The 26,645-nt window shown below is 53.0% G+C and overlaps 14 non-coding genes across 14 annotated transcripts; 8 read left to right on the forward strand and 6 right to left on the reverse strand.

Moving 5' to 3' along the window:
- Positions 1 to 297: 297 nt before the first annotated feature.
- Positions 298 to 414, forward strand: LOC138229549 (U5 spliceosomal RNA). The gene has a single exon (XR_011185959.1). It is a non-coding gene; the product is annotated as a U5 spliceosomal RNA (small nuclear RNA).
- Positions 415 to 805: 391 nt separating this feature from the next.
- Positions 806 to 922, forward strand: LOC138229587 (U5 spliceosomal RNA). Its single transcript, XR_011185997.1, has one exon. It is a non-coding gene; the product is annotated as a U5 spliceosomal RNA (small nuclear RNA).
- A 391-nt stretch (positions 923 to 1,313) lies between these two features.
- Positions 1,314 to 1,428, forward strand: LOC138229597 (U5 spliceosomal RNA). Its single transcript, XR_011186007.1, has one exon. It is a non-coding gene; the product is annotated as a U5 spliceosomal RNA (small nuclear RNA).
- A 759-nt stretch (positions 1,429 to 2,187) lies between these two features.
- LOC138229491 (U4 spliceosomal RNA) lies at positions 2,188 to 2,329 on the reverse strand. The gene has a single exon (XR_011185902.1). It is a non-coding gene; the product is annotated as a U4 spliceosomal RNA (small nuclear RNA).
- Positions 2,330 to 2,559: 230 nt separating this feature from the next.
- LOC138229557 (U5 spliceosomal RNA) lies at positions 2,560 to 2,676 on the reverse strand. The gene has a single exon (XR_011185967.1). It is a non-coding gene; the product is annotated as a U5 spliceosomal RNA (small nuclear RNA).
- Positions 2,677 to 7,935: 5,259 nt separating this feature from the next.
- LOC138229414 (U1 spliceosomal RNA) lies at positions 7,936 to 8,105 on the forward strand. The gene has a single exon (XR_011185831.1). It is a non-coding gene; the product is annotated as a U1 spliceosomal RNA (small nuclear RNA).
- A 636-nt stretch (positions 8,106 to 8,741) lies between these two features.
- Positions 8,742 to 8,860, reverse strand: LOC138229600 (5S ribosomal RNA). Its single transcript, XR_011186010.1, has one exon. It is a non-coding gene; the product is annotated as a 5S ribosomal RNA (ribosomal RNA).
- A 1,808-nt stretch (positions 8,861 to 10,668) lies between these two features.
- On the forward strand, positions 10,669 to 10,832 carry LOC138229360 (U1 spliceosomal RNA). Its single transcript, XR_011185780.1, has one exon. It is a non-coding gene; the product is annotated as a U1 spliceosomal RNA (small nuclear RNA).
- Positions 10,833 to 11,468: 636 nt separating this feature from the next.
- Positions 11,469 to 11,587, reverse strand: LOC138229602 (5S ribosomal RNA). Its single transcript, XR_011186012.1, has one exon. It is a non-coding gene; the product is annotated as a 5S ribosomal RNA (ribosomal RNA).
- A 1,807-nt stretch (positions 11,588 to 13,394) lies between these two features.
- LOC138229361 (U1 spliceosomal RNA) lies at positions 13,395 to 13,558 on the forward strand. The gene has a single exon (XR_011185781.1). It is a non-coding gene; the product is annotated as a U1 spliceosomal RNA (small nuclear RNA).
- Positions 13,559 to 22,577: 9,019 nt separating this feature from the next.
- Positions 22,578 to 22,741, forward strand: LOC138229362 (U1 spliceosomal RNA). Its single transcript, XR_011185782.1, has one exon. It is a non-coding gene; the product is annotated as a U1 spliceosomal RNA (small nuclear RNA).
- Positions 22,742 to 23,377: 636 nt separating this feature from the next.
- LOC138229614 (5S ribosomal RNA) lies at positions 23,378 to 23,496 on the reverse strand. Its single transcript, XR_011186024.1, has one exon. It is a non-coding gene; the product is annotated as a 5S ribosomal RNA (ribosomal RNA).
- Positions 23,497 to 25,303: 1,807 nt separating this feature from the next.
- Positions 25,304 to 25,467, forward strand: LOC138229389 (U1 spliceosomal RNA). Its single transcript, XR_011185809.1, has one exon. It is a non-coding gene; the product is annotated as a U1 spliceosomal RNA (small nuclear RNA).
- A 636-nt stretch (positions 25,468 to 26,103) lies between these two features.
- LOC138229616 (5S ribosomal RNA) lies at positions 26,104 to 26,222 on the reverse strand. The gene has a single exon (XR_011186026.1). It is a non-coding gene; the product is annotated as a 5S ribosomal RNA (ribosomal RNA).
- Between the last annotated feature and the right edge of the window lie 423 nt (positions 26,223 to 26,645).

The raw sequence follows: 26,645 nt of genomic DNA on the forward strand, positions 1-26,645 counted from the left end.
GGCTGTCTGATTGGCGCTCTTTTCTTTGGGGGGCGGGAAGTGTCCGGCCGCAGGGGATCTTGGGACCTCGCTTTGCATAGCGGCTTCCCAGAGTGCGTCGTTTCCGGCACAGTGTGGCTGGGTGTTTTCCGACTTATCGCACGGATTGGGCACGGCCGCAAGCTGAGAGCCGCAGGCGATGAGCCCGGAGCTGAACGGGCCCCACTGGCTCGTTTGTAAGGCCAGGTGTATTGCCAACCATGACCGGCAGCGCAGAGGCTTTGAAGGCGGCCTGGGCTCCTGCAGCTGTGCAGCCACGCACTCTGGTTTCTCTTCATCTCGTACAAATTTTTCGCCTTTTACTAAAGATTTCCGTGGAGGGGAGCATGAATGAGTTCCATGCAATTTTTGTGCTTCCCTGCCTTCGGGTGGGGCGCAGCCTGGCTGGTCAAAGAGAGAAAACAAAAACGCTCGCAATCGGTCTTGTTATGGCGATTGTGGCAGTCTGCTCCGCGAGTCCTCGGTCTCCGGCCGTCTGATTGGCGCTCTTTTCTTTGGGGGGTGGGAAGTGTCCGGCCGCAGGGGATCTTGGGACCTCGCTTTGCATAGCGGCTTCCCAGAGTGCGTCGTTTCCGGCACAGTGTGGCCGGGTGTTTTCCGAGTTATCGCACGGATTGGGCACGCTCGCAAGCCGTGAGCCGCAGGCGATGAGCCCGGAGCTGAACGGGCCCCACTGGCTCGTTTGTAAGGCCAGGTGCATTGCAAACCACGACCGGCAGCGCAGAGGCTTTGAAGGCGGACTGGGCTCCTGCAGCTGTGCAGCCACGCACTCTGGTTTCTCTTCATTTCGTACAAATCTTTCGCCTTTTACTAAAGATTCCCGCGGAGAGAAGCATGAATGAGTTCCATGCAATATTTGTGCTTCTCTGCTTTCGGGTGGGGCGCAGCTGGGCTGGTCAAAGAGAGAAAACAAAAACGCTCGCAATCGGTCTTGTTATGGCGATTGTGGCCGTCTGCTCCGCGAGTCCTCGGTCTCCGGCCGTCTGATTGGCGCTCTTTTCTTTGGGGGGTGGGAAGTGTCCGGCCGCAGGGGATCTTGGGACCTCGCTTTGCATAGCGGCTTCCCAGAGTGCGTCGTTTCCGGCACAGTGTGGCCGGGTGTTTTCCGAGTTATCGCACGGATTGGGCACGCTCGCAAGCCGTGAGCCGCAGGCGATGAGCCCGGAGCTGAACGGGCCCCACTGGCTCGTTTGTAAGGCCAGGTGTATTGCCAACCACGACCGGCAGGGCAGAGGCCTTGAAGGCGGCCTGGGCTCCTGCAGCTGTGCAGCCATGCACTCTGGTTTTTCTTCATCTCGTACAAATCTTTCGCCTTTTACTAAAAATTTCCATAGAGAGGAGCACGAATGAGTTCCCTGCAGTTTTTGTGCTTCTCTGCTTTCGGGTGGCGGGCAGCTGGGCTGGTCTAAGAGAGAAAACAAGCACGTTCGCAATCGCTCTTGTAATGGTGATTGTGGCCGTCTGCTCCGCGAGTCCTCGGTCTCCGGCCGTCTGATTGGCGCTCTTTTCTTTGGGGGGCGGGAAGTGTCCGGCCGCAGGGGATCTTGGGACCTCGCTTTTCATAGCGGCTTCCCAGAGTGCGTCGTTTCCGGCACAGTGTGGCCGGGTGTTTTCCGACTTATCGCACGGATTGGGCACGCTCGCAAGCTGAGAGCCGCAGGCGATGAGCCCCGAGCTGAACGGGCCCCACTGGCTCGTTTGTAAGGTCTGCGGCAGATCGTGTAAAGACGTTCAACTTTGTAACTACTGCACGCACAGGAAGCAGAATAAATTCCTCTTTCAAACTGTCAAAGGTTTGCTTTGCGAACGCTGCAGGACATCGCACAATCTGTTTTGAACGGGGACAAACGATTTCTTATGAGGCGCAGTAAGTACAGACGTTTAAAAAGCTCCACTGATGCCGACGATGCAGCATGAAGAAGGGCAACCTAACGTTTGACAGACAAAAGCCGGGCGCCGCTACGAGCAATATGAAATCAAACTGACAGCACACGGCGTTTCGCGCTGACTCAAAAGTGATCTCGACAGACGCTGTTCTCTGCATAACGCTGAAAGAGCTAAAGAGTGTTTCTGTTGAGACGTAACAAGCTTGTTTCTTTCTACCATGATGTTACCATGACAAAATCTGTCTTTAAACACCTTGCTCAGTCTCTGACGAGACTGTCAAGAATTGCTTTCGCCGATTGTATTGCAAACCGGCGGAAGCGGGGTATTGGGAAAAGTTTTCAACTAGCAATAATCGCGCATCGGCTAAACCTCACAGGCTACGATACTGCCACTGCGCAAAGCTGACGGTTGCCAGGCAACCGCGTGGATCCTATGGAAATCGTTATCAATCGTCTCATGGCATGTCGTTGCTGTAACGCTTCATATTTGCGGCCGGACACTTCCCGCCCCCCAAAGAAAAGAGCACCAATCAGACAGGCGGAGACCGAGGACTCGCAGAGCAGACGGCCACAGTCGCAGTAATAAGAGTGATTGTGAGCGGTTTTGTTTTCTCTCTTTGACCAGCCCAGCTGCGCCCCACCCGAAGGCAGGAAAGCACAAAAATTGTATGGAACTCATTCATGCTCCTCTTCATGGAAATCTTTAGTAAAAGGCAAAAGATTTGTACGAGATGAAGAGAAACCAGAGTGCGTGGCTGGACAGCTGCAGGAGCCCAGGCTGCCTTCAAGGCCTCTGCCCTGCCGGTCGTGGTTGGCAATCCACCTGGCCTTACAAACGAGCCAGTGGGGCCCGTTCAGCTCCGGGCTCATCGCCTGCGGCTCTCGGCTTACCTGGCAGGGGAGATACCTTGATCAGCCTGTAGTTGGAGTAGTTGGATTGTTTTCTTGTTTTGTGGAAGCAGTGTTTGTTTTGCAGTTTGAGATGGCAACCTTTGGATCCCACAAGAATGCTGTACGTTTTGAGCTTTTGGATGACCTCTTCATGGATCGTATGCAGTTCAGCAGAAAAGTGTTACAGAAGGAACTTGGCTTTGAACCTCGGCACTTGGATTTCATCTTTGCTCTCCCAGGTCAGAAAGCATTTGAGGTTGTATTTGGTACCTATCCTCTGTTTGAACAATGCGTGGATGTGTTTGAGGCAAAAAGAGGGAAAGTTCCTGCACTTGAGAAGATCAACTTGCAGCCTCTGACACAGAGAGAGAGGAAAACGGTGCATGTTGTTATGTTCTCGGAACTGGCAAAGACGGAGGACATTCACACCTGGCTTAACCAGTACTGCACCGTCCACCATGGAACTGAGGTTAGAGATGTTGACGGTATAAAAACAGGAGCAAGGAAATTCGAGGTTCGCTTACTACCGGACAATGTAAATGGAGGCTTAAGGCACCTGCCCTCTACAATCCGGCTGGGCGCCTGCAATGGCTATGTTTTTTATGTGGGACAACCAAAGGTGTGTCGGCGCTGTGGTGCTGTGGGACACCTGGCATCTTCCTGCACTGTGAAATGCTGCAAGACCTGTGGCAAACAGGGACATTTAGCCTCTGACTGTTCAATGCTGCCAAAGTGCAATTTATGTGGCTCGGAAGGACACGTTTTTAAGAACTGCCCTCACGCCTACGCCAATAAACTCAAAATGAGAAAGGATGAGGCAGTGCTTGTTTCAGCCAAACCGGCCCGAAAAGCCAAAGCAAACAACAAGTCAAACAAAGAACCCTTGTTGGACAAAGAGTCTCAGCCTCCAGCCAGGATCAGTCCTGCTGTGGCTCCGGGGCCGGTGGAAGAGAAATCCACTACGCTCCCACAACCGCAGACTGCACCAGACAAGCACGAGGGTTTGAAAACCCCTGAGAACAGCGAGGACCCCTCCCCCACTCCTGCTCCTCAGAACGAGGGCCAGTGTGGGGCCCCCCGGTGGAGCGGGTCCAGCGACGATACCCAGGATTCAGCGGAGCTGCTTTTCTCAGACTCTGCAAGTGCTACAGATGCCCTCCTCTCCTCCATCCAGTCCATCACGGAGGATCTGCAACAGCTGGTGGGTGAGGGGGAAGAGGAGACTGGTGCATCGGCTGCACCCCTTTCCCCTCAGTGCTCCCAGGAGCTGGACTTGAGGAAAAGGAAAAATGACTCTGTTTTCTCCCCGAGCGAGGAGGAAGGAGAGAATGGCGATGGGGACAGCTGGAACCCCTCCACCCCTCCCTCTACCCCCTTCCTTGAAATGGACTCTGTGAATGCTTTTACTGCTGCCACCCTGATGAAGGCTCATTCAGAGGATGGCTGGCAGGAAATTGGTAAGAAGAAAAAGAAAAAGAAGAAGGTAACAGGTGAGACTGAAGAGAAATGTGTTTTGTAAAGACTGGTTCCACTTTCTTATGTAATATGGCTCTAAACATAATTTCTCTTAACACCAGAGGTATCAATGACGGAGTTAAATGTCAGTGTGTCTTTGATTACCTCCAGCAGAGAGAGGGAGATGTGTTGATGTTGCAGGAGTGTGCTTTAGCCTATCAAGAGAGGTATAAAAGCTTTGAAGATAGGTGGGATAAAGGGCCTTCTGTTTGGTCAGGGGACAATAACAACAGAGCCTCTGGCGTGGCCATTCTTTTCAAAGGATGGGCTTTCAAATTGAAAAGTATTCAGAGGGTCATAGATGGCAGGTTGCTGTGTGTGGATGTGGAATGGGGGACCGTTAACCTGCGGCTAATCAATGTGTATTGTCCTACTGACGTGGGAGGAAGGGTGGAGCTACTCAAGGCACTCTCTCCCCTATTGTTAAGTAGCACAGACGTGATAGTGGGAGGGGATTTTAATTGTATCTTAGAGCACACAGACAGGCAGTCTAGCTCTCCGATAAAATTGGATTCCAGCTCACTGGCCCTGCAAAACTTAGTTCAAGACTTTAAACTCTCAGACACATATAGATGTATATATCCCACAACAGCAGGATATGCATGGTCAGGGAGGAATAGCAGCTCCAGAATTGACTATTGCTTTGTCTCAGAGAGAGTGAAAGTTGTTGGGGTCACTCTTCAGCCTGTCTTCTCAGATCTTCAGGCTTTAGGGTGTAGAGTGGAACTCCAGGGCGGGACTGTCTTTGGCCCAGGCCTCTGGAAACTCAACACAAAGCTGCTAGAGAACGAGGGGGTAGTATCCCGCTACAAGGAGAAACTATCACAGTGGCTGTCCTTGCAGTGTCTGTACGGGTCAGTAGGAGAGTGGTGGGAGGAGGTGAAGATGAGGACAAAGGCCTTTTTCATGGCTGAGGGAAGGAAGGCTGCTGCCAGACGGAGAGGAGTGCTAGCCAGGAAACAGAGGCAGCTGCGGCGTCTCTACACGATGCTGCACAGTGGCTTCGATGTGCTCGAGGATATCACCCTTTTAAAAAAGGACATCCGGAGCATAGCCGAAGAAAGTAGTCGAGGAGTGCTGTTAAGAGGCAGAGTGCAGTTCTTGGAAGAAAATGAGAAGTGTACTCGCTTCTTTTTCAGGAAAGTGGTAGGCTCCAAGTCTGTCATGGAAAGTGTAGTTGATGAGGAGGGACGAGAGAGAACAGAGCCGAGTGCTATCCTCTCCTGCACCAAGGCCTTCTACTCAAGACTGTACAGCTCTACAGAGGTAAAGGATGAAGAAATTCATTTTTTTACCTCAAAGCTAGAAAACGTTTTGAGTGAAGAAGATAGGGAAGTACTTGAGAGGGATTTGACAGTAGAAGAGCTGAGACAGGCTATGGAGAGCTTACAGAAGGGGAAAACTCCAGGTGCTGACGGGCTCCCTAAAGAATTTTATTGCACCTTTTGGGATCTGCTTCAGGATCCGCTACTGGTCCTATTCGAGGAAAGATATAAGACAGAATTGCTGCCTGACTCCTTAAGAGAAGGCACTATCTCTCTCTTGTTTAAGAAAGGAGCAAAAAATGACATAAAGAACTGGAGACCCCTCAGCCTGTTAGGCGTGGACACTAAGATCCTGTCCAAAGCCCTTTTCCTGCACCTACAAAATGTAGTGGCCTCACTGGTAGGGAAAGAACAGACTTGTGGGATAGCAGGACGCCTGATGAGCGACAACCTGGCCTTGTTGAGGGATGTCTGTCTGTACTCTGAGGATCGCTCCCTCCCTCTTTGCATTTTAGGTGTAGACCTAGAAAAGGCCTTTGACCGCCTAAACCGGCAGTACTTAACATCGGGACTTGAGCACATGAAGTTTGGCCCCATCATGAGAAAGTGGATTAACCTGCTGTACACAGGTAGCAACAGCAGAGTCATGGTTAATGGCAATAGATCACGCCCCTTTGAAGTCTGTTCAGGGGTGAGGCAGGGCTGCCCATTATCCCCCTTGTTATGCGTTTTGGCTATGGAGCCCTTAGCCTGTGCCTTGCGCCAGGATCAGGCCATTAATGGGATACCAGTGCCTGGAAGTGGGGGAGGAGAGGTAAAGACATCTCTATACATGGATGACGTCACCCTGCTCCTCTCTGACAATGCCTCAATTAGCAGAGCTCTGCAGTGGTGTGATCGTTTCTCTTTGGCTTCCTCCGCAAAAATTAACAAATCTAAGAGTGAGATTTTTTATCAGAACTGGAGGGAGCCAAAAGAAGGACATGATCTCAGGCTGCAAGAGAAGAGAATTAAGGTCCTGGGGGTGTATTTTGGAGAAGAGATGGGAACAGTAAATTGGCAGAACAAATTGCCAATCTTAAACAAAAAACTGATGCAATGGAAGGACCGAGACCTCACCATGACAGGGAAGGTGCTGGTCATCAAAGCCGAGCTCTTGCCTGTCTTGAATTTTCTGGCTTACTTTCCCAATCCCACACCGTGTTGCGGCGGTGATGAGGAGATTGATGTTTCAATTTCTATGGGGTGGGAAGCAGGAAAGACTCAGAAGGGAAATAATGTACAGGCCGCTACCCTCAGGGGGGAAGTCTGTCCCAGATATTGCTACGAAGCTGCTGTGCATTTTCCTGGCCTCTGTGCTGAGAGGCTTTGCAACAGCACCTGCAGCGCGTACCTGGACTTATTTTTCCAGGCTCTGGGTAGGTAGGGAGGTGTTCAGAGTGTGGGGTGTCAGACCCAAGCTGGACGTCCCACTCTCTGACACATGCCCTGCAATTTATGGGACAGTTAAAAGTTTTCTAAGATCTCACCCAATTGGCCATATTCCCCTCCGAGATGTCAGCGTCCAAAAACTGGAAGATTTCGTTGCACCCCAGAACAATAGGCAGACCCATGTGGGCATTTTAACATCAGCCCAAACAAGGAACGTGTGGAAACACACATCCTCTAAGTTTCTGTGCAACATTCACAGAGATTTAGCCTGGAGTGTCATCCACCAGTGCTTACCGGTACGAACTTTCTTGTACCGTAGGGGCCTCACCCCCAGCCCTCGCTGCGTTAGGGTGGGCTGCGGCGAGGAGGAGACTGTATCCCATCTCCTGTGGTCCTGCTTTTTTGCTAAGGCCTTCTGGGCACAGTTTGAAGATTGGTTGCTGGCTCTCTCGCCCCAATTTACCCTGACCGCTGCTTTCGTCATATACGGCATCTCTCCTGTCAAACTTCCTCCTGACGTGTTTGACAGGATCTGGGCCGTGGTGAACAGTGGGAAAGTTGCCCTGTGGAGAGTGAGGAACATGGGGCTGTTCAAAGGCATCGAGATCCCAGTCAAGGCAGCAGGTAGCCTGGCCCTGTTCATCACCCGAGAGAACTATTACCTCAGAGATCTGTGGAGAGAAGGGAGGGAGGAAGCAGAAAATCTGTGGGAAATAGAGAACATAGGTCAATATCTCAAGAAACTGTGAAAAACATTATCAAGTTTAAGTAAAGAATGTGATTTGCACCAGAAAAAAAGAAAATTGTTGCTATGTAACTGTTACCGTGTCAAAATGTAATGAGATGTGATCATATATACTGTTTTAAGTATGTATATGAATGTAAAGCTTTCTGATTTGTGATGTCCTGTATTTTTTTGTGAAAAGAAAATAAAGTTCTTAAAAATCGAAATCGGTTCACCCAGGGCGAGGCTCGGCCATTGCACTCCGGCTGTGCTGACCCCTGCGAATTCCCCAAATGTGGGAATCTCGACTGCATAATTTCTGGTAGTGGGGGACTGCGTTCGCGCTCTCCCCTGATGTGCTTGGTCCAAAATCAGATACGGGAGGGTTAGGACACCACGAGCTGCGTGGCTGCGGAAGGATCCCGGTTCGAAAGGAGTCGACGCCGCTGCTGGTTCTCGCTGGCTTTTAGTTAGGGGTCCGGAGAAGCATCTCAAGCTAGTTCCACTACTCCTTCCGGACGTTCATTCCCTTTTCAAAGTCAGTCGTTTTGCTATAGTCTGCGTTCTTTAGGCTGATTATCGAGGTTAGCCTTTATTTGGTCATGGGGGGCCTCGGTACTGTATGCTGAGTCTAAAGACAGTTTCACCCGTTTTCTGATTGCTCGGTTCTGTACCAGTGCAGACATGTCAAACAGTGAATGGCTGTACCTCTATTGTATCCGTGCTCAATGAATGAAATCGGTAACAAATGAATATATGTCTAGTTATACGAAAAACGAGTGGTTTATCGACTCATCTTCATTTGCAGATTTAGAGGCAGCTTCGATATTTGTTTTACAGACGGGTTTTTTTTTTGGAATATGGGTCACACACATGCCACAGCAACAAAACATCTCTAGAGATGAGGCTATAGATCACCTTTCCATCCTGCAGGTTTTCCTCCCAAAGCCTACGGCACCAACGGCGACCCCTGCTGGCCGGGAGAGCAAAAGCTTACAGCACCTGGTATTCCCAGGCAGTCTCCCATCCAAGTACTAACCAGGCCCGACGCTGCTTAGCTTCCAAGATCAGACGAGATCGGGCGTGTTCAGGGTGGTGTGGCCGTAAGCGAAAGCCCTGGCGCCTGACTCGCTACTTGAAGCTGTGTGTGGCGGGGGTTCCGTGCCCCCCCGAGCGGGACTGAAGGATCGTTCGTGTGCAACTCTTTGGAAAGGAGCTGCTTTCCAAATCGCATTGCGTGCCTGGATGTTGGCGAATGCGCTCCCTTGTGTTGGCTCGTCCCGCACTGGAGGAGGACAAACAATCTGCACGGAGGAGCACCAGGCAAGTCTTCACCAGACAAAAACCTCCAGTGCACAGCACTCTGGAAACATTTCGGGGCTTTCGCGTGTTTATTTCAGCACGTAAAGCGCACCGGTCCAACACGTCGGCCGGGCGCGCGGCGCCTCCGCCCTCTTGTGGCCTTGCGGCGTCAGAGCAAGAGGCTCCTTCTCGCTGCCCTTCCGCTGTGTTGCAGGGCCCCGAGAGGGAACCCGGAGCGCCAACTTTGTTGGGGGCGGGGGACCGCGTTCGCGCTCTGCCCCCGGTCTCTTGCGCGAGTACTAAATCTCACGGACAGGGGGGCCTCGTCATTGATTGTTACAGGTGAGACGGGGATTAGGAGGAGACCCCGACTGATGGGTAAAGTGGAGCACTAACACCAGAGGGACACCCCCGGCGTCTCTTTTTGAGAGACGCCCTGGGGTTTCCTAATGGCCAAGGAGGGTCGGGACCTCGGTTTGACGCCTCCCCCGAAGGACGGCGCCTGTTTGTGCAGCAGAGTGTCGCCATCAGGAGGCTGGGGCGTAAGAGAGCCACACAGCCCGCAGGGTGAGCGCTCCCTACTGGTCCCAGTCACACCTCTTGCAGGAGCAGCAGCAACCAGAGCTTTTCCGGGGTGGAATCTCCCATCCGGGTGCCGGCCAGGCTCACACCTGCTGGGCTGCCCCGGGGGTGAGCCCAGTCGAGAGTCGCAGGGCCAGATCTAGTCACCGGGGAGAAACGATACAAGTGAAGGATTGCTCGGCTCTCGGCACTTGAAAAGACCGACAAATGTCTTGTTCCCGCCGGAGCTGAATGTACCCGCATGTGTGGTGTCGTCTTCTTCCCCCGCCCCGCTGTGTTTGCTGTATTGTCTCTGAAGCCAGCCCCCCCGAGACGAGACGGGCTGTTCCTGTGCCCCAATTAACACTTTACAGATGCCATTCCCCGGCATTGTGGCCATTGTCGGTGCTCACACGCGATAAGATAAGGCGGAGGAGAGCGGGGCATGCCCAGCGGCAGACATTCAAGGAGGGGGCAGTGCGAGGTGAGGTGAGGTGCGACACGCCGGAGCCCCGACGCAGCTAATGCGGAGCACTTGTTGGACTGGCATCGAAAGGACGTGTGCGCACGGAGCGAGCCTTCCCTGCGGCGGAGCGCGGGAACTTTCTCCCCCCCTCCCGCTGCAGGAGTTGTGTGCACTGCAGCGGTGCCGAGAGAAAAGCACAGAAGGCAGCAGGCTCTGGAGAACAGGTAAGAGACGGAGCCTTGTGGGCAGGCGAGCAGGCCCGTTTTTTGGAAATTGCTGAAAAGGTTTGTTCGGTGTGTGGCAGGCGCACGTCGCGAGCTTGCGTGGCGATCTGCCGGTCTGGAGTTATGCAAATGAGGCCGAATTGCATCCCGGGACATGCTGCGAATGCGCAACGGCGACTGCAGATGTGTAGGAAACGGCGCGCTCGTTTTCTCGTTTTGCCCACACTTTTGAGTGTTAGTGTGGCGTGTGAGTGTGTGAAAGAGTGGGCCCAGCAGGAGGCGGTGGCGTGCGGGGCGAGGAGGTGGCCTAGGCTGCACGATTTGTGCTGTGGGTGCGGGCCGCTTGCAGGGGCCTGTTTAACTCATACTTACCTGGCAGGGGAGATACCTTGATCAAGAAGGAGGTTCACCCAGGGCGAGGCTCGGCCATTGCACTCCGGCTGTGCTGACCCCTGCGAATTCCCCAAATGTGGGAATCTCGACTGCATAATTTCTGGTAGTGGGGGACTGCGTTCGCGCTCTCCCCTGATGTGCTTGGTCCAAAATCAGATACAGGAAGGTTAGGACACCACGAGCTGCGTGGCTGCGGAAGGATCCCGGTTCGACAGGAGTGGACGCCGCTGCTGGTTCTCGCTGGCTTTTAGTTAGGGGTCCGGAGAAGCATCTCAAGCTAGTTCCACTACTCCTTCCGGACGTTCATTCCCTTTTCAAAGTCAGTCGTTTTGCTGTAGTCTGCGTTCTTTAGGCTGATTATCGAGGTTAGCCTTTATTTGGTCATGGGGGGCCTCGGTACTGTATGCTGAGTCTAAAGACAGTTTCACCCGTTTTCTGATTGCTCGGTTCTGTACCAGTGCAGACATGTCAAACAGTGAATGGCTGTACCTCTATTGTATCCGTGCTCAATGAATGAAATCGGTAACAAATGAATATATGTCTAGTTATACGAAAAACGAGTGGTTTATCGACTCATCTTCATTTGCAGATTTAGAGGCAGCTTCGATATTCGTTTTACAGACGGGTTTTTTTTTTTGAATATGGGTCACACACATGCCACAGCAACAAAACATCTCTAGAGATGAGGCTATAGATCACCTTTCCATCCTGCAGGTTTTCCTCCCAAAGCCTACGGCACCAACGGCGACCCCTGCTGGCCGGGAGAGCAAAAGCTTACAGCACCTGGTATTCCCAGGCAGTCTCCCATCCAAGTACTAACCAGGCCCGACGCTGCTTAGCTTCCAAGATCAGACGAGATCGGGCGTGTTCAGGGTGGTGTGGCCGTAAGCGAAAGCCTCAGCGCCTGACTCGCTACTTGAAGCTGTGTGTGGCGGGGGTTCCGTGCTCCCCGAGCGGGACTGAAGGATCGTTCGTGTGCCACTCTTTGGAAAGGAGCTGCTTTCCAAATCGCATTGCGTGCCTGGATGTTGGCGAATGCGCTCCCTTGTGTTGGCTCGTCCCGCACTGGAGGAGGACAAACAATCTGCACGGAGGAGCACCAGGCAAGTCTTCACCAGACAAAAACCTCCAGTGCACAGCACTCTGGAAACATTTCGGGGCTTTCGCGTGTTTATTTCAGCACGTAAAGCGCACCGGTCCAACACGTCGGCCGGGCGCGCGGCGCCTCCGCCCTCTTGTGGCCTTGCGGCGTCAGAGCAAGAGGCTCCTTCTCGCTGCCCTTCCGCTGTGTTGCAGGGCCCCGAGAGGGAACCCGGAGCGCGCACTTTGTGGGGGGCGGGGGACCGCGTTCGCGCTCTGCCCCCGGTCTCTTGCGCGAGTACTAAATCTCACGGACAGGGGGGCCTCGTCATTGATTGTTACAGGTGAGACGGGGATTATGAGGAGACCCCGACTGATGGGTAAAGGGGAGCACTAACACCAGAGGGACACCCACGGCGTCTCTTTTTGAGAGACGCCCTGGGGTTTCCTAATGGCCAAGGAGGGTCGGGACCTCGGTTTGACGCCTCCCCCGAAGGATGGCGCCTGTTTGTGCAGCAGAGTGTCGCCATCAGGAGGCTGGGGCGTAAGAGAGCCACACAGCCCGCAGGGTGAGCGCTCCCTACTGGTCCCAGTCACACCTCTTGCAGGAGCAGCAGCAACCGGAGCTTTTCCGGGGTGGAATCTCCTATCCGGGTGCCGGACATGCTCACACCTGCTGAGCTGCCCCGGGGGTGAGCCCAGTCGAGAGTCGCAGGGCCAGATCTAGTCACCGGGGAGAAACGATACAAGTGAAGGATTGCTCGGCTCTCGGCACTTGAAAAGACCGACAAATGTCTCGTTCCCGCCGGAGCTGAATGTACCCGCATGTGTGGTGTCGTCTTCTTCCCCCGCCCCGCTGTGTTTGCTGTATTGTCTCTGAAGCCGGCCCCCCCGAGACGAGACGGGCTGTTCCTGTGCCCCAATTAACACTTTACAGGTGCCATTCCCCGGCATTGTGGCCATTGTCGGTGCTCACACGCGATAAGATAAGGCGGAGGAGAGCGGGGCATGCCCAGCGGCAGACATTCAAGGAGGGGGTAGGGCGAGGTGAGGTGAGGTGCGACACGCCGGAGCCCCGATGCAGCTAATGCGGAGCACTTGTTGGACTGGCATCGAAAGGACGTGTGCGCACGGAGCGAGCTTTCCCTGCGGCGGAGCGCGGGAACTTTCTCCCCCCCTCCCGCTGCAGGAGTTGTGTGCACTGCAGCGGTGCCGAGAGAAAAGCACAGAAGGCAGCAGGCTCTGGAGAGCAGGTAAGAGACGGAGCCTTGTGGGCAGGCGAGCAGGCCCGTTTTTTGGAAATTGCTGAAAAGGTTTGTTCGGTGTGTGGCAGGCGCACGTCGCGAGCTTGCGTGGCGATCTGCCGGTCTGGAGTTATGCAAATGAGGCCGAATTGCATCCCGGGACATGCTGCGAATGCGCAACGGCGACTGCAGATGTGTAGGAAACGGCGCGCTCGTTTTCTCGTTTTGCCCACACTTTTGAGTGTTAGTGTGGCGTGTGAGTGTGTGAAAGAGTGGGCCCAGCAGGAGGCGGTGGCGTGCGGGGCGAGGAGGTGGCCTAGGCTGCGCGATTTGTGCTGTGGGTGCGGGCCGCTTGCAGGGGCCTGTTTAACTCATACTTACCTGGCAGGGGAGATACCTTGATCAAGAAGGAGGTTCACCCAGGGCGAGGCTCGGCCATTGCACTCCGGCTGTGCTGACCCCTGCGAATTCCCCAAATGTGGGAATCTCGACTGCATAATTTCTGGTAGTGGGGGACTGCGTTCGCGCTCTCCCCTGATGTGCTTGGTCCAAAATCAGATACGGGAGGGTTAGGACACCACGAGCTGCGTGGCTGCGGAAGGATCCCGGTTCGACAGGAGTGGACGCCGCTGCTGGTTCTCGCTGGCTTTTAGTTAGGGGTCCGGAGAAGCATCTCAAGCTAGTTCCACTACTCCTTCCGGACGTTCATTCCCTTTTCAAAGTCAGTCGTTTTGCTGTAGTCTGCGTTCTTTAGGCTGATTATCGAGGTTAGCCTTTATTTGGTCATGGGGGGCCTCGGTACTGTATGCTGAGTCTAAAGACAGTTTCACCCGTTTTCTGATTGCTCGGTTCTGTACCAGTGCAGACATGTCAAACAGTGAATGGCTGTACCTCTACTGTATCCATGCTCAATGAATGAAATCGGTAACAAATGAATATATGTCTAGTTATACGAAAAACGAGTGGTTTATCGACTCATCTTCATTTGCAGATTTAGAGGCAGCTTCGATATTCGTTTTACAGACGGGTTTTTTTTTTTGAATATGGGTCACACACATGCCACAGCAACAAAACATCTCTAGAGATGAGGCTATAGATCACCTTTCCATCCTGCAGGTTTTCCTCCCAAAGCCTACGGCACCAACGGCGACCCCTGCTGGCCGGGAGAGCAAAAGCTTACAGCACCTGGTATTCCCAGGCAGTCTCCCATCCAAGTACTAACCAGGCCCGACGCTGCTGTAGGGAAAACCGGTTCAGGGACGCCAAATATGTAATCATAGTGGCTCTCTGAAGGCACCAGTTCTGTAGGGTTTGGGCATTTACTGAGACAATTATTAATTGTAGCAGTAAATCACAAAGTTGATTCTTTTGATGGCTTTAGAATCCAACCATGCGACATAACTCAAACAACGCGCACACACAGGTACTATTCACCGTTTCGTAAAGTGAACTTGGTTACAACTTCTACATTAGATACTCAAAACAAGTACATAACTCTTAGGAATTAAATTGATATCAACTGGTTGGGATAACAATTGAATTCTCGAGCTGTAATGCATTGAAGTTGAATACTCATCCAATCTTTGGGGATTCAGATCTCCTGCGGGCACAAAGAAACAGTCTAAATGAATGATATACTGAACGTATGTCCTCTTGATATGTGTAACACTTTGTAACTGATTGAATATATACCTTTTGTATTCTGATAACCCTCTCGATAAGATCTGTTAGGTTTACATGCATATTCTATGTATTAATAAATGTATCCTCGTGTATTAGTACCTGTGTGTGCGCGTTGTTTGAGTTATGTCGCATGGTTGGATTCTAAAGCCATCAAAAGAATCAACTTTGTGATTTACTGCTACAATTAATAATTGTCTCAGTAAATGCCCAAACCCTACAGAACTGGTGCCTTCAGAGAGCCACTATGATTACATATTTGGCGTCCCTGAACCGGTTTTCCCTACATTATTTGGCGTCCCTGGCACGGGCGTGGCAAGACTGAAATGAGTCAACCAAGCGGAATAATTCAATATAAAACGCCGCGGGTTTCATACACGACAATACAGTGTGCTGAAAGCCGAAAGAAAAAAAGTTCCCCTTGCTCTTTAAGCAGTGCTTGATTGTTTTCTGATCTTTTGCGATCTACCGGGTTGATTGCATACTTGATCTTGTGGTTTTCTGTGGTAAAACTGTGATTTCGTACATAAAAGTAATACTCTTTAAGTTTAACGATGGTTGCTAAAAGGTCTGAATTCGAGTCGCTATTAAGCACTCTCTCTAGCAGCGACAGGTCTGACCACGATCTCTTCCATATCTCCGTCAGCGGAGAAGCTAGGATAAATCTCCATTCTCTGAGAGAGCTAGCGAAGGACATAGAGAGATTTGACCCGGCAGTGTCAGAGAATAATATCGAGAGTTATATTCAGGACCTCAGGTATAACCTGCAGTACCTGCCAAACGCCACAGAACAGGAGAAAGTGTTTCTGGTCAGGAAAACTACCAGCAGAGCTGTACATGAGTGGATGGCTAGGCAGATGAAAGAAGTCTGTAATGACTTTGAGCAGCTATGTCAAGCACTTATCGAAGAATACAGTGCGTTTATTGACCCGACTGCTGCGATAGCCGCCGCTCTTAACATTAAGCACGAGAGAGCAGAGTCCCCTCGCGAATATTACGAGAGACTTAGACGAACTTATTTTGCAGGGCGAAATGATGAGGGTTGCGAAGAGAACACACATTTCAAGGGTTTATTCATTGCGAATCTCCACCCGTCAGTCAGAAAGATGATCTTAATGCATACAGATGCACAGACCATGAAAATGACTGATATTAAGAGATTCGTGCAGAAAGCCTGGGAGTATGATGTCCAAAGTCACTCTGAGCAAAAAGCTGTTAAAGCGACTGTGTTCGCCGTCAGAGCCAGCAGGGTTAATTCCCTCCTGCTCGAAGGAGCACAGGCTCCTGAGCTGGCTAAGCCCTGTTCCAAAGCTGGCACACAGGACCGCACCCAGCGTCCTAAGTGCCATGAGAACACCGGGGGAGGGAAAGGGCTAGAAAAAGCTGAACAAAAGGATTCAGTAGCCGCCCGCCTGGCCAGGCTTGAACAAGCTTTATTAGGACAGGGACAACCGCTCCCCAAGGCTGCCGGAAGCGTGAATGAGCTGATACTCTCCACTGGAGGAGGCGGAGACCCGCCCCCTCTCCCTCCCTCAGTCTATCTGATTGAGCGGAAGGGTTCCTGCCTGGATGAGGTCAGCCACTCCCAAGTGAGTGCTGACTCCACCCCTGAAGTCACAGAGCAGGCAGTAAAACACAGAGGAAAAGCAGGAAGCTTTTACCTCAAGGCTGCCATGGGAGATGTCTTACACAGTGAGACACTGATTGACACTGAGGTTGAGAGGTGTTTGATGTCACACGGCAAGCTCAAACGGGTAGAAAAAGAAAAGGGCATGCGACTCAGAGAGGAACCTTTGGTGGATCACCAGAAAGGCAAGGTGTGGAAACAGGTCAAGGCTCCTAAGCCTTCTGTACAGAAGGAAAGGGGGGCCAAGAGGCAGACTGTGCTCACACAGTGCCCACCGAACACAGAAGCCCATGCGGAGATTCCTTCTGTTCCCTCTGGACAAGAAATAAAAATATTTTCTTGTTCCCCGAATATACAGGGAAGTCGTGCCCCAGCCAAGGTCCCAACAGCCTCCATGCCACAGGAGCGGTGCTCCGAGCAGCCGCCTGATCCACCAGGTAAAGCACACACCTTTTACATCCCTAAAGAGGAGCTGATCTCCCCACCTGGCGATGAAAAGGAGCTTTCCCTGTGCACCCTGGCACCCAAGAGGGGTCAGGACCACCACCCCGCAGTGGTGGAAGGGATCCAGATGGCAGGAGAGCAGGTTGGTGATGTAGCCCTCGCCCTTAGCCCTGAGAGGTCCTCTATTAGTGAGGATCTGCTTGAGCAGCTGTCACAGGGCCACCGCCAGGTGCCCCTGGTGCAACATTCACAGGTTAGACAGGAGGTCCAGCTGGACGCTGAGACTACTGCGCTGTGGACACACCTGATCCCAGATGCTGATTCCCTCTGCTGTGACCCAGGGAACCTGCAGTCAGGTAACATTATTTCTCACAACTACCAGGTAGTGAGTGAGACTGACCTGATTGTTCCTGCCTCAACGGCAGGGTTGCCTACACACCCAGTCCCCCAGAAGGGACAGGGAATGAAAGCCGAGCCGGTTTTCTCACAGCCACCAGCTCAGTCTGTCAGTCTGAGTCTGACCAACAGTGGTTCAGCCAGACTGGAGCTGGATGGTCAAGCCACCCACCTGCCAGTGCAGAACATCGCAAAGAGGGGTGTCAGAATCCCCGCCTGCACTGACATGGGCCTGGTGAGTGATAGTAAGTTCAAAGACAGTGAACTAGCTATCCCACTGCTGGGGCAGCTCCCTGAACCCCTAGCGAGGGAAGGGGGGAGCGAGCAGGTGTCCTACACCTACCCCCAGCGAACGATTGTAAACATGCCGATAGAGGGATTCCTCAATCAGGAGGTGTGCAGGGTGGACCTGAACAGTGAGAATAGGGTAACAATCCCAGATCACTCAGGTGCTCCAGATGACCACTCAGCCGAGGGTCAGGCATGCTCCACCGCTGCACCGCCCCCTGCAGGGTTCCTAGAGCACAGGCATGAACAAATCGAAAAAGCAAATGCCCTGGAAAAGGAGGAGCAGCATCAGCAGCTGCGTCAGATCTCCACAGATTTCCAGGATGTTGGTGCCCAAGATGCCACATGGCATACTGAGAAAGACACCATGTACACGCTGCGCCAGCTTAGAAAGGCAACAGTCACTCAGAAGGAGATGACTGGGATCAGCCACCCGAAAAGACTTTTGGGAGGACTGATTGCTGCCGCCACTGTTGCACGTTTGCTATTTCTGGTAGGTTTGTGTGCTACTGGCACTCTCACCCCGACTGCCCCAAGAAGGCAGGTGTCAGAAATGCCAGAGGGTAGTGACAGACTGTATCAACAGCAGCAAAAGTTGGAAAGCTTAGGGGAAACCCTACAGGCAACTTCCTATGCAACAGGGTTAAACCTTATTCCCCAACCAGTGGACATGATTGTTGGTGTTATACAGTGGGTTTATGCTTGTGTGCAACAGGCCAGAATGTTGACACAAGACCTGTTAAGGGAGCTTAGTGCCACTGTAGCCAGTCTAGCCATGGCACAATTCCCAACCCACTTGATTCCACTCTTCTCAGTAGAGGAGTATGTGACATTAACCCCATTGCTCATAGCTCACCCAGAAGGCAATCCAAGATTGAATTCGGTTCCAAATCTTGAGATGGGTATGGCTACCAAAGCTATCCATTGGCTGTGTCTAAATGATTCACCAATGAAGGGTGTAAAGCTACTAATGAGCAGAGGGAGGTTAATGAACCCCACGAAGAGCAGGTGGGAAGTAAATGGCTGGTCAGCACACCACATTTAACTGACACCATGACTTGTGACAGGCATGATACAGCTACCGCAATGCAGCTACCTAATCAAACAGTTTTCCTGCAAGTTCCCGAGGAGGCCATAGTGCTCTTGAACTTAACACTGTACTGTCTAGAACCAGACAACATAAGACCAAACTTGAGGTCATGGATGCCTTCAGGTGCCACACTATTGAATTGGATAGAAATCCAAGAAACAGTAAGCCCTGAAGAGGTACAGGTAGTTAGTTTGCTTTAATGGAACAAACCTCCAAACCACCCTAGCAGATACCCAACACAGGTGTTGTGGTTTATCGGGGGGGGCTGGGAACAGGAACTGTTGTTATTGTAACACTACTGCCAGGTAGCTGGATCATGACTGACAGTGTACTCTGAATGATGTACTCTCACATCAAGATGTACTCTGGGTAGCACGAATGAGTCAACGGTAGCATGTCAAAAGAAAGGAAGTGACTTCTCCCCAAATATCTACTACAGAGGTATCAGATATTGACAGTGAACTTCCTGATGTGTAATTCCTAGACTTAGATAATGTCTCCTACCGTGTTTATACATACTCCAGATGTTATTCATCCTGTTTGTATCCAATGCTGGTTCCGGTATGAATTCTCGAGGAGTAATGTGGACATTTAAGGTTAATGTTCTAATGGCAAGGGACATCACTTAACTCTGTTTTGTTTTGAAGGCAACAATGCCTCGGGACCTCGTGACCTTCAAAAAGGGGGGATATGTAGCAGCGAGGTTTATTAATAAGGCAGAATTAAGTGTTCTGAGCTTCCCAAATGAGGCCCCATTTCTCTGTTCATCTCTGTGGTGCAGCCACAGAGAAACCATTCATGCAAGATGTTTTCTTTTGATAAGGACAGCTCCCAAAGGGGGATGCACTTAGCTAAGCCTGGCTATCATGATCAATGGTCATCCATTGGTGCCTATCTGTCTAGGGAGTGCGAGTTGGACATCTGGACTGCATTACTAAGTGTCAGGACTAAGTGACTCATATCTCACCCTGATCAACCAATCAGGGACTGGTAGGGCCGAGTAACCCACGTGGGACTCTGATGCCCATGGAACTTTCAGCCAATCAATGAGCTGAAGTTCCTCCAGGTAAAAACAGGCAACACAGAGAGCCTGAGAGATTCAGATTCAGATTCAGATTCAGAAGGGAAGATTCAACAAGATTCAGTAAGATTCTAAAGGGAATTCAAAGGAGAATTCCAGGGCAGGACGGCCCAGGAGCAGAAGGCTCCCAAGGGCAGGACATTCTCGCAGCGCGCCTCCTGACCATCCTGAGACTCAGCCCGGACAACCACGGAACGGCCAGTGTGTCCGAGTGCCAGAACTTTCCTTTGTTCTAAGAGTCTAGAGCGGAGGTTGCCAGAGAGTAACCAGCAGCAGGCCTCATGAACAGGTCGGAACTGTGGAAAGCTGAATCACTATTCAGAACTAGCTCTTCATCAGGAACGAACTGGTCCTCTTCCTGACTTGCTGGGACCCACAATCATCTTTTCTCCTGTGCACAAACTTTGCTAGTTAAAGCCAACAATGAGCAACAGCAGCGCACCGTCGCAAGCCGCACAGCACAGCCTGGCACGGAGCCAGAGAGCGCGGATTGGACAGCAACAGCCTGCAACTGTTTCTTTGTGCCCGCAGGAGATCTGAATCCCCAAAGATTGGATGAGTATTCAACTTCAATGCATTACAGCTCGAGAATTCAATTGTTATCCAAACCAGTTGATATCAATTTAATTCCTAAGAGTTATGTACTTGTTTTGAGTATCTAATGTAGAAGTTGTAACCAAGTTCACTTTACGAAACGGTCTTAATGAATGATATACTGAACGTATGTCCTCTTGATATGTGTAACACTTTGTAACTGATTGAATATATATCTTTTGTATTCTGATAACCCTCTCGATAAGATCTGTTAGTTTTTCATGCATATTCTATGTATTAATAAATGTATCCTCGTGTATTAGTACCTGTGTGTGCGCGTTGTTTGAGTTATGTCGCATGGTTGGATTCTAAAGCCATCAAAAGAATCAACTTTGTGATTTACTGCTACAATTAATAATTGTCTCAGTAAATGCCCAAACCTTACAGAACTGGTGCCTTCAGAGAGCCACTTTTCTTACATATTTGGCGTCCCTGAACCGGCTTAATCTACATTATTTGGCGTCCCTGAACCAGTTTTATCTACACTGCTTAGCTTCCGAGATCAGACGAGATCGGGCGTGTTCAGGGTGGTGTGGCCATAAGCGAAAGCCCCGGCGCCTGACTCGCTACTTGAAGCTGTGTGTGGCGGGGGTTCCGTGCCCCCCGAGCGGGACTGAAGGATCGTTCGTGTGCCACTCTTTGGAAAGGAGCTGCTTTCCAAATCGCATTGCGTGCCTGGATGTTGGCGAATGCGCTCCCTTGTGTTGGCACGTCCCGCACTGGAGGAGGACAAACAATCTGCACGGAGGAGCACCAGGCAAGTCTTCACCAGACAAAAACCTCCAGTGCACAGCACTCTGGAAACATTTCGGGGCTTTCGCGTGTTTATTTCAGCACGTAAAGCGCACCGGTCCAACACGTCGGCCGGGCGCGCGGCGCCTCCGCCCTCTTGTGGCCTTGCGGCGTCAGAGCAAGAGGCTCCTTCTCGCTGCCCTTCCGCTGTGTTGCAGGGCCCCGAGAGGGAACCCGGAGCGCGCACTTTGTGGGGGGCGGGGGACCGCGTTCGCGCTCTGCCCCCGGTCTCTTGCGCGAGTACTAAATCTCACGGACAGGGGGGCCTCGTCATTGATTGTTACAGGTGAGACGGGGATTAGGAGGAGACCCCGACTGATGGGTAAAGGGGAGCACTAACACCAGAGGGACACCCCCGGCGTCTCTTTTTGAGAGACGCCCTGGGGTTTCCTAATGGCCAAGGAGGGTCGGGACCTCGGTTTGACGCCTCCCCCGAAGGACGGCGCCTGTTTGTGCAGCAGAGTGTCGCCATCAGGAGGCTGGGGCGTAAGAGAGCCACACAGCCCGCAGGGTGAGCGCTCCCTACTGGTCCCAGTCACACCTCTTGCAGGAGCAGCAGCAACCGGAGCTTTTCCGGGGTGGAATCTCCCATCCGGGTGCCGGCCAGGCTCACACCTGCTGGGCTGCCCCGGGGGTGAGCCCAGTCGAGAGTCGCAGGGCCAGATCTAGTCACCGGGGAGAAACGATACAAGTGAAGGATTGCTCGGCTCTCGGCACTTGAAAAGACCGACAAATGTCTCGTTCCCGCCGGAGCTGAATGTACCCGCATGTGTGGTGTCGTCTTCTTCCCCCGCCCCGCTGTGTTTGCTGTATTGTCTCTGAAGCCGGCCCCCCCGAGACGAGACGAGACGGGCTGTTCCTGTGCCCCAATTAACACTTTACAGGTGCCATTCCCCGGCATTGTGGCCATTGTCGGTGCTCACACGCGATAAGATAAGGCGGAGGAGAGCGGGGCATGCCCAGCGGCAGACATTCAAGGAGGGGGCAGTGCGAGGTGAGGTGAGGTGCGACACGCCGGAGCCCCGACGCAGCTAATGCGGAGCACTTGTTGGACTGGCATCGAAAGGACGTGTGCGCACGGAGCGAGCCTTCCCTGCGGCGGAGCGTGGGAACTTTCTCCCCCCCTCCCGCTGCAGGAGTTGTGTGCACTGCAGCGGTGCCGAGAGAAAAGCACAGAAGGCAGCAGGCTCTGGAGAGCAGGTAAGAGACGGAGCCTTGTGGGCAGGCGAGCAGGCCCGTTTTTTGGAAATTGCTGAAAAGGTTTGTTCGGTGTGTGGCAGGCGCACGTCGCGAGCTTGCGTGGCGATCTGCCGGTCTGGAGTTATGCAAATGAGGCCGAATTGCATCCCGGGACATGCTGCGAATACGCAACGGCGACTGCAGATGTGTAGGAAACGGCGCGCTCGTTTTCTCGTTTTGCCCACACTTTTGAGTGTTAGTGTGGCGTGTGAGTGTGTGAAAGAGTTGGCCCAGCAGGAGGCGGTGGCGTGCGGGGCGAGGAGGTGGCCTAGGCTGCGCGATTTGTGCTGTGGGTGCGGGCCGCTTGCAGGGGCCTGTTTAACTCATACTTACCTGGCAGGGGAGATACCTTGATCAAGAAGGAGGTTCACCCAGGGCGAGGCTCGGCCATTGCACTCCGGCTGTGCTGACCCCTGCGAATTCCCCAAATGTGGGAATCTCGACTGCATAATTTCTGGTAGTGGGGGACTGCGTTCGCGCTCTCCCCTGATGTGCTTGGTCCAAAATCAGATACGGGAGGGTTAGGACACCACGAGCTGCGTGGCTGCGGAAGGATCCCGGTTCGACAGGAGTGGACGCCGCTGCTGGTTCTCGCTGGCTTTTAGTTAGGGGTCCGGAGAAGCATCTCAAGCTAGTTCCACTACTCCTTCCGGACGTTCATTCCCTTTTCAAAGTCAGTCGTTTTGCTGTAGTCTGCGTTCTTTAGGCTGATTATCGAGGTTAGCCTTTATTTGGTCATGGGGGGCCTCGGTACTGTATGCTGAGTCTAAAGACAGTTTCACCCGTTTTCTGATTGCTCGGTTCTGTACCAGTGCAGACATGTCAAACAGTGAATTGCTGTACCTCTATTGTATCCGTGCTCAATGAATGAAATCGGTAACAAATGAATATATGTCTAGTTATACGAAAAACGAGTGGTTTATCGACTCATCTTCATTTGCAGATTTAGAGGCAGCTTCGATATTCGTTTTACAGACGGGTTTTTTTTTTTGAATATGGGTCACACACATGCCACAGCAACAAAACATCTCTAGAGATGAGGCTATAGATCACCTTTCCATCCTGCAGGTTTTCCTCCCAAAGCCTACGGCACCAACGGCGACCCCTGCTGGCCGGGAGAGCAAAAGCTTACAGCACCTGGTATTCCCAGGCAGTCTCCCATCCAAATACTAACCAGGCCCAACGCTGCTTAGCTTCCAAGATCAGATGAGATCGGGCGTGTTCAGGGTGGTGTGGCCGTAAGCGAAAGCCCCGGCGCCTGACTCGCTACTTGAAGCTGTGTGTGGCGGGGGTTCCGTGCCCCCCGAGCGGGACTGAAGGATCGTTCGTGTGCCACTCTTTGGAAAGGAGCTGCTTTCCAAATCGCATTGCGTGCCTGGATGTTGGCGAATGCGCTCCCTTGTGTTGGCACGTCCCGCACTGGAGGAGGACAAACAATCTGCACGGAGGAGCACCAGGCAAGTCTTCACCAGACAAAAACCTCCAGTGCACAGCACTCTGGAAACATTTCGGGGCTTTCGCGTGTTTATTTCAGCACGTAAAGCGCACCGGTCCAACACGTCGGCCGGGCGCGCGGCGCCTCCACCCTTTTGTGGCCTTGCGGCGTCAGAGCAAGAGGCTCCTTCTCGCTGCCCTTCCGCTGTGTTGCAGGGCCCCGAGAGGGAACCCGGAGCGCGCACTTTGTGGGGGGCGGGGGACCGCGTTCGCGCTCTGCCCCCGGTCTCTTGCGCGAGTACTAAATCTCACGGACAGGGGGGCCTCGTCATTGATTGTTACAGGTGAGACGGGGATTAGGAGGAGACCCCGACTGATGGGTAAAGGGGAGCACTAACACCAGAGGGACACCCCCGGCGTCTCTTTTTGAGAGACGCCCTGGGGTAGTCTAATGGCCAAGGAGGGTCGGGACCTCGGTTTGACGCCTCCCCCGAAGGACGGCGCCTGTTTGTGCAGCAGAGTGTCGCCATCAGGAGGCTGGGGCGTAAGAGAGCCACACAGCCCGCAGGGTGAGCGCTCCCTACTGGTCCCAGTCACACCTCTTGCAGGAGCAGCAGCAACCGGAGCTTTTCCGGGGTGGAATCTCCCATCCGGGTGCCGGCCAGGCTCACACCTGCTGGGCTGCCCCGGGGGTGAGCCCAGTCGAGAGTCGCAGGGCCAGATCTAGTCACCGGGGAGAAACGATACAAGTGAAGGATTGCTCGGCTCTCGGCACTTGAAAAGACCGACAAATGTCTCGTTCCCGCCGGAGCTGAATGTACCCGCATGTGTGGTGTCGTCTTCTTCCCCCGCCCCGCTGTGTTTGCTGTATTGTCTCTGAAGCCGGCCCCCCCGAGACGAGACGGGCTGTTCCTGTGCCCCAATTAACACTTTACAGGTGCCATTCCCCGGCATTGTGGCCATTGTCGGTGCTCACACGCGATAAGATAAGGCGGAGGAGAGCGGGGCATGCCCAGCGGCAGACATTCAAGGAGGGGGCAGTGCGAGGTGAGGTGAGGTGCGACACGCCGGAGCCCCGACGCAGCTAATGCGGAGCACTTGTTGGACTGGCATCGAAAGGACGTGTGCGCACGGAGCGAGCCTTCCCTGCGGCGGAGCGTGGGAACTTTCTCCCCCCCTCCCGCTGCAGGAGTTGTGTGCACTGCAGCGGTGCCGAGAGAAAAGCACAGAAGGCAGCAGGCTCTGGAGAGCAGGTAAGAGACGGAGCCTTGTGGGCAGGCGAGCAGGCCCGTTTTTTGGAAATTGCTGAAAAGGTTTGTTCGGTGTGTGGCAGGCGCACGTCGCGAGCTTGCGTGGCGATCTGCCGGTCTGGAGTTATGCAAATGAGGCCGAATTGCATCCCGGGACATGCTGCGAATGCGCAACGGCGACTGCAGATGTGTAGGAAACGGCGCGCTCGTTTTCTCGTTTTGCCCACACTTTTGAGTGTTAGTGTGGCGTGTGAGTGTGTGAAAGAGTGGGCCCAGCAGGAGGCGGTGGCGTGCGGGGCGAGGAGGTGGCCTAGGCTGCGCGATTTGTGCTGTGGGTGCGGGCCGCTTGCAGGGGCCTGTTTAACTCATACTTACCTGGCAGGGGAGATACTTTGATCAAGAAGGAGGTTCACCCAGGGCGAGGCTTGGCCATTGCACTCCGGCTGTGCTGACCCCTGCGAATTCCCCAAATGTGGGAATCTCGACTGCATAATTTCTGGTAGTGGGGGACTGCGTTCGCGCTCTCCCCTGATGTGCTTGGTCCAAAATCGGATACGGGAGGGTTAGGACACCACGAGCTGCGTGGCTGCGGAAGGATCCCGGTTCGACAGGAGTGGACGCCGCTGCTGGTTCTCGCTGGCTTTTAGTTAGGGGTCCGGAGAAGCATCTCAAGCTAGTTCCACTACTCCTTCCGGACGTTCATTCCCTTTTCAAAGTCAGTCGTTTTGCTGTAGTCTGCGTTCTTTAGGCTGATTATCGAGGTTAGCCTTTATTTGGTCATGGGGGGCCTCGGTACTGTATGCTGAGTCTAAAGACAGTTTCACCCGTTTTCTGATTGCTCGGTTCTGTACCAGTGCAGACATGTCAAACAGTGAATGGCTGTACCTCTATTGTATCCGTGCTCAATGAATGAAATCGGTAACAAATGAATATATGTCTAGTTATACGAAAAACGAGTGGTTTATCGACTCATCTTCATTTGCAGATTTAGAAGCAGCTTCGATATTCGTTTTACAGACGGGTTTTTTTTTTTGAATATGGGTCACACACATGCCACAGCAACAAAACATCTCTAGAGATGAGGCTATAGATCACCTTTCCATCCTGCAGGTTTTCCTCTCAAAGCCTACGGCACCAACGGCGACCCCTGCTGGCCGGGAGAGCAAAAGCTTACAGCACCTGGTATTCCCAGGCAGTCTCCCATCCAAGTACTAACCAGGCCCAACGCTGCTTAGCTTCCGAGATCAGACGAGATCGGGCGTGTTCAGGGTGGTGTGGCCTTAAGCAAAAGCCCCGGCGCCTGACTCGCTACTTGAAGCTGTGTGTGGCGGGGGTTCCGTGCCCCCCGAGCGGGACTGAAGGATCGTTCGTGTGCCACTCTTTGGAAAGGAGCTGCTTTCCAAATCGCATTGCGTGCCTGGATGTTGGCGAATGCGCTCCCTTGTGTTGGCACGTCCCGCACTGGAGGAGGACAAACAATCTGCACGGAGGAGCACCAGGCAAGTCTTCACCAGACAAAAACCTCCAGTGCACAGCACTCTGGAAACATTTCGGGGCTTTCGCGTGTTTATTTCAGCACGTAAAGCGCACCGGTCCAACACGTCGGCCGGGCGCGCGGCGCCTCCGCCCTCTTGTGGCCTTGCGGCGTCAGAGCAAGAGGCTCCTTCTCACTGCCCTTCCGCTGTGTTGCAGGGCCCCGAGAGGGAACC

The sequence above is a fragment of the Lepisosteus oculatus genome, unplaced genomic scaffold, assembly GCF_040954835.1.
Source record: "Lepisosteus oculatus isolate fLepOcu1 unplaced genomic scaffold, fLepOcu1.hap2 HAP2_SCAFFOLD_45, whole genome shotgun sequence".
In the NCBI taxonomy this organism is placed as follows: Eukaryota; Metazoa; Chordata; class Actinopteri; order Semionotiformes; family Lepisosteidae; genus Lepisosteus; species Lepisosteus oculatus.